Here is a 6,395-nt window from a genome sequence, read left to right as displayed (position 1 = left end):
GTTCTTCGCAGTTTTGCGCTCAAACTACGAGCCGTCAAAAAAGAGGCGGAGCCAAGGGCTCATTTCCACGGATTTTCGGCGAATTTATTTCGGCAATTGCCATTGCATTACGAGTGGGATTATGGGCTGTACTGAGTAAAATGACCACGGGGAACCCATTTTCGCAAAGAAAACGTTAGGTTGCCTTGAGAAATTTCGAAGTTCAATTCAAGAAATTAACTTTCCGTCAATTGAAATGAAATAAAAATGTTACCAATATGTGGCAAAAGTTATTGGCAAAAAAATCCCTTGACCACATGTCTCTCCGGGGCGTACGCTTTTTACTATGAATTTCTATCACGGTTGGTGAACCACCCTGTATGTGAAAGTAATTAAGTATGTACGATTGCGTGTGCACGTGGGACAAGTCATAGATGTCCGTAAAGAAGCCGTGACGTGAAGGTGACGTCATCTGCCTCAGTTGGCCCGTTTTTGTGAAAGTCGAATGGTAGAAAAAGGAAACTCTACCTTTTTTTCCTTTTACTAACTGATGTCCCCTTTTCGAAGGAGTTCCTTCTCTTTGTTCTTCTTATTCATCACCATCTTCGTTTTCTTTTCTTTTTGCTTCGCACATTACTTCGAAGTGTCCCCACCTTCAAAGCTTTATCAGCAGCAGCACAGCCATTTACTTGACGTATGTTCCCTGCGAATACAGCTTGCGTCAAAAGACCGAAAGCAGGACTACTCGCGAAAGAATACACAAGGGCTTATCGACAAGGACCGCGCGTTTCCCCTGGGTTGTTACACTGCCTCGTTGAATAAGAAGTCGACGGGTGACAGGCTTCCATTTCGGTGACCAAGCTCATGCGAGTTCCGAAAGGTCGATGCCTTGTTTCAGTTGTAAATAGGAGATTTTGTATTAAAGGGACAGTCCGGAACTGTCGACTGATTTTGGGATTAGAGATATAGATTAGATTAAGTTAAGCGTGGACGCCAAATGCAAAATTTCATTCAACAGAGCGTCGTAGCTTTTGAGATACGATAAAGGATAAACGAACAGCGTGTTCATCTGAACTGAAAGACTGCAGTTGACAGATATGCGGTTGACACACGGCTCATTTAGCGTCTGCAATTTACGTTATGTCCAGTTTCGGTTTCGTTTTCACCGTGACGTAAGTGTTGGGTGCCGCGTTGCACCGCCACCGACGTCACTATGGTGTGCGACAGAGATAACAGCGATTGAGAACGCTTTTGCGATGTGATAAAACGTAATCAGCAGGATGCGTGTGGAATCCGTGGCTTGCCAGAGTAGAAACAGATACGTTACTTACAGGGACATCCCGTCAGCGAGAACGATATTGCTATAAAATTCAATTACAAATAATTCGTCGCGAATTTAATTGAAGATATTTTGCACGGTGACTCTGGGCATGATAAGAAAGTGACAGCTTTTGTTTGTCTTTCGTGTCGATGCAGACTGTCGCATTAAAGGGACGCTAATGTGCATTTCATGTGCGTTTAACGTGCATAATGTGCATTTCTCCCCACGGGATGAAAGATGCAGTTACCTTGAAAGCGATACCAATAGGAAGCATCGAGAAGCGCAGCATCGAGAAGCGCAGCAACGCGGAGCGGCCTCTCATTGGTCTCCTCAAACGGTTTGCCGAATCATCCCGGGTGATCTTTTACGGAGGCCATTCAATTTAAAACACTGTTGTAGGTGAGAGTTTTACGAATATATACTTTTTCAAGAGCGTTAATATACCTTTCAGCTGAACCTACTTCATAACAATACACAGACGTTGAACCTGAGGAATAAAAAAAAAGGTGTTTATTATTATTTTTTTTTACCCTAACAATCCCTTTTACAGCCTGACAGGCGTTAATAAAATTTAATGTGTGCCCAATAGGTCAGTTGCTTCCGAGTTCACTACTTCATTCGACACAGGAACAGCAAAGGCCCTCTGCCGTTCAAGAGGCATGCAGAGACTCCTGCTTTTCGGTTGACCATGTTCTCTTAAATGCTACGTTACTAAGACGGACGATCTAACATGCGTACATGGAACACAAAAACTGCCCTTTCCGGCTTCATATATAGTGCCCTCCGGAACGTGACCAGAAACGGTGAAAACTCTCGCGACTCCTGGCCCTCACAATGTTCGTGTACAAGCTCAACGTTTCGAGAAGAGGTTACTAATAGCACCGACATGGGGGCCACAAATTTTTGCCATCGCAATGCTTGGCGTGCCTCGAAGGTCTAATGCTGCTGATCCGAGGGAAGAGAAATGCGATTTGAAAGACACAAGTTCTCTGGAAGGCTTTCACTGCGGAAGGCGTTTGACATTGGGATCTCTCCTTTTGGCCCACGTCATGCAGGTCGCGCGCGCGTTACATTGATGGATGTGCTGTGGGGGCCAGGGGATAGCGAACGAGAAAAGCTTCGGCTTTCATTTTCGAAGGCGTTGCGCGGCACTGCATGCACCCCGAAAATTGACCCCAGTTACGCCGCTAAAAGATGGTTATTTTGTGGGGCGCTGCGGATTGGGATTCCGTAAGATCGTGCGACGCTGCCGTGCGCTCCTTATCGGAGTTGATAAGGGGAAGAGCGTTAAGGGGAAGGGGAGGGGGCAGTTCTTTGACGGGATTTGGGAGGACAGGTCCTGCAGAGCTAACGGGACTTTCGCTCAGGTAACGGCTTTTGTGTTGACTGACGGATATTGAGTCTGTCGCATGCGGAAATGTAAGTTGCTGCCCCTTTGCATAGATTATTAACGTTGGTGTCTGTGTCCTTCGGCGTAGCGGTTGGGGCCAAAGACGGGTCTCTCGCTCTGCACCCGCGTGAGGTGTTACCAACGCCAACGCCACCCACACTTTTAGAACAGATAGTGGGGTTGTTAAAAAGAGCTCGTCGTTGTCGGCCTCACAGAGGTGGGCAACGTCGCGACTAACGCTCTGGAGGAATCTGCGTCCTGGGCCGACTTCTAAGGGTTCTGTCCCATGATTTGTTGAAAACGGGAGGCCTACGCCTTTTTTGTGGCAATTATGCACTGCATAAATGTCAAAAAAAGGATAAAGGATAAAAGATAACGATGTCATACGGGATGATCGTCTGCTATGAGCGTGCTATGTGGTGAAGTTCTGTTTTAAGAGTGATATATAACGGATGTCGCTTAAAGGGCGTGACGTAGTCATTAAACTGTTAAAACACAACTTCACCTCATACCACGCTTCTAGGCAACCCCCCATTCCGAATGATATCATTTTGTTCCAAAACAGGAGGAGACGCCTAACTGAGACACGCATAATGTGTCCCAGATAGGCTCCTCCTCCCGTTTTCAACCAATCCGAAGACAGAATGATATCATTCCGAATGCTGGTTGGCTAGAAGCGTGCTATGTGGTGGAGTTATGTTTTAACAGTGTAGCTCACCATACTGGGTGCCACGGAAAGCCTGTGTTTGAAATTTATTTGCTGCAAATGACTGAAGCATGTGTCATTCAAAATGGCCATGTCGCAGCATCCGCTCACCATTCAGTTCTGTCATAATTGATTTTAAGCGCAGTTGAAACGCCCGTGTGACCGTGTCAGAAACTTCTCTTCTCTTCCTCGACGAACATTTTCTATTGTGCAAGATCCGCGAGAACGCGTCGCTAGCAAGCAACCCTTACTCAAGAGCTTCCAGTGTCAAGATTGAGCTCTACGATGGGAAATATAATGGTCTCCCTAGGATAACACTTTTCCTAGACATCTTAAGGAATAAGTCGAAGCTTTGGTAGCGGCGTATTTACCCTTATAGTTGCTCTCTTATATCGTGCTTATTTCGCACTTCTGCGACCCGACAATACCTCCAAGGCCACCAGCGTGGCGAGAGACTTTCTTCAAATCCGAGTATGAAGGAAAGAATAGCCAGGAGAAAAAGAGGAACAAAGACGGTCAGAAGAAATTCGTTGAGCGGCTCCAGAGACGATAGAATCAAACTGGCAAAGAAAGACTTTTTTCTCTCTCTCTTTTGTTCAGTAACGGACTGGAGGAACCGTCCGTAACATGACGTTTAATGGTTCAGTTGCCGACTGAGACTCCGGGGCAATTCTAAGGCTCGAAGTCGAAATCGAAGAAGTACACGTGAAGTGAGGTGAAACACTATAGCCCAGGGAAAGCCCAATCAAGGGAGACGGCCCAAGACGAAAGGGCTTAAAGTGTAAGCATTTGGAAAGGAGATTTTTTTTTTTTCAGTGCATAGTTTGTTTATTGCAACGCTTGTTGGGCGGTTTAGGCTTCGTTAAGGAGTCTGGTCTAAAAACACGGACAGGAGACATTGAGAGATCTTCAACGCATGCCTTGTGGGCGCGTGCAGGAGGGAGAGTTCTTTTTGTTCAGCAACAACAACAAATAGATCGAGACTATGACATGGGGCGATTCAGCGATGGAGATCAGTACAGTATACCCCATACACGCGAAACATTAGATGTGAGATATGAGAATGAAGTTATGAATGAGAATGAAGTTATGTACAATAATAATTATTGAGCTGTTCTCCACTGGGTGCGCTATGCGGCAAAAAGGAAGATGAAGAGGTGGCGGTGGTGGTGGTGGTGGTGGTGGTGGTGGTGGTGGTGGTGGTGAAGGTGTAAGGGCTCGTCGTTTTCGGCCACAGAGAGGTGGGCAATGACACGACTTACGCCCTGGGGGAATGTGCGTCCTGGGCCGACTTCTAAGGGAACTGTGCCGACATATGTCTGAAAGCGTCTGAGGAAAACCCAGGAAAAACCCCAGACAGCACAACCAGCACCGGGATTCGAACCCGGGCACCTCCAGGGAAGATGAAGAGGAAAAAAAAAGTACACATGAAAGAAGAACCAATGCTCATTGAGATACAGAGTATCACTCTACACTCTTAGAAAAAAGGGTGCGAAAAGGTGGTAACTTCTATAGTTACCACCTAGGTCAACATAGCGTCCGATAAAGGGTGTAAAAGGGTGGTAAAAGCAATTATCGTATATCCAAATTGCTACAAAGGAAAAAGGCGTATGCCCTCCTCGCTGACCGCATCAGAAGCGATAACCTTATCATTCGTGGCAATGGTTGCGGACAACGCGCTATGCGGTGAAGTTCTGTTTTGAGAGTGAGGTAGCAGGTAGAACTTCGCAACATTTTAGGCACAACATATGCGACAACTATCAGGGTGAGGTGGGGCAAGACGAGACAGCGCGTGGGGCAAGATGAGACCCGCCGTGGTAATGAACTATACAAATTAGTTTTTGCAATTTAGGCACCTACACAGCCCTCTTGAGCCCACCGCCTACATGACGTGCGATAAAACCACACAGAACCTATTTCCCTCCACCGTCCTTCGCAAACAAGGCACCGCCAGTCTGATGTGTCGCTGATCACTCGCTAATGAGTGCTCTTCTGCTTTGCTGGAAATATCCTAGGACACAGAAAAATTTTCTGGAAAATCCTAGGCGATATGCAAAAAAGAAATCTCTGAGCAACAAGCATAAGGACACCTAAAAGTTGAGTGATCACTTTCTAGATTACATTAAATTTAAATTGCATTACATTTAAATTACATTTTAAGATTGCGCGTCTTGCCCCGTGGATACCATCGGACGCATTAATTTTTCAGTTAAACACCGATAACCAAGAGTGCCCATATTTTGCATATATCTAGATGAATGAATAAGGAAATAGCATGCGGGCTTACATTACAGAATAAACCTGCGACACGCAGCTGTACAGCTGACGAGAAAAAGGACTACAGAAAATTGCGCCTTTTTTGCTGGTCTTTACATTCCAGGCAGAAGTAACCGATTTTTTTTTCTCTCTCTCTTCAACGCAAATACCAATCCGGTTAATTCTCACGCGCAAAAAAGCGGACATGGAGAGCCACCTATGAGTAAAGTTTCAAGTGCATGGGGCAACGCGTCTTTGAGTGCTATGCAGTGAAGGTCTGCTTTTAGAGTGACGACAGTTTGTCTCTGTGCAGGGGAGAGGGTAAAATTTTGAGAAACCACGTGACGAAGTGTCTGTCCAATCACAAGGCAGCAATAAGGACGTAGTCATAGATTGGTATGCGTCCACAGGCAAGCCACCTGCGCCTCAACCTTGAAATGTTACCCTATTTGGGGGAGGGATCAGTGACGTCGCTCCACGGGCAGTAGGGGAGAGAGGGAACTGGGGAGCTGCAAAGACAGCTATATATACGACGGTTTGTTAGGATGCGAGTCAACTTGAAGGGGAGCTCTGTTGACGCTCGTCTGGAAGATCTGGAGAGGACATTTGGCAGCGGAATCCATGGACGGATTTGAACCCAGCACATCCCACACCTTAAAAACGGAACTTCGCCGCAAAGCACGCAGCTAGGCAACCATCATCCCGAATTACATCGTTATCACTCCTGATTTGTGGAAGCGTAG

The sequence above is a fragment of the Ornithodoros turicata genome, chromosome 8 (assembly GCF_037126465.1).
Source record: "Ornithodoros turicata isolate Travis chromosome 8, ASM3712646v1, whole genome shotgun sequence".
NCBI classification, from domain to species: Eukaryota; Metazoa; Arthropoda; class Arachnida; order Ixodida; family Argasidae; genus Ornithodoros; species Ornithodoros turicata.
Note: the sequence above shows the minus strand (reverse complement) of the source record.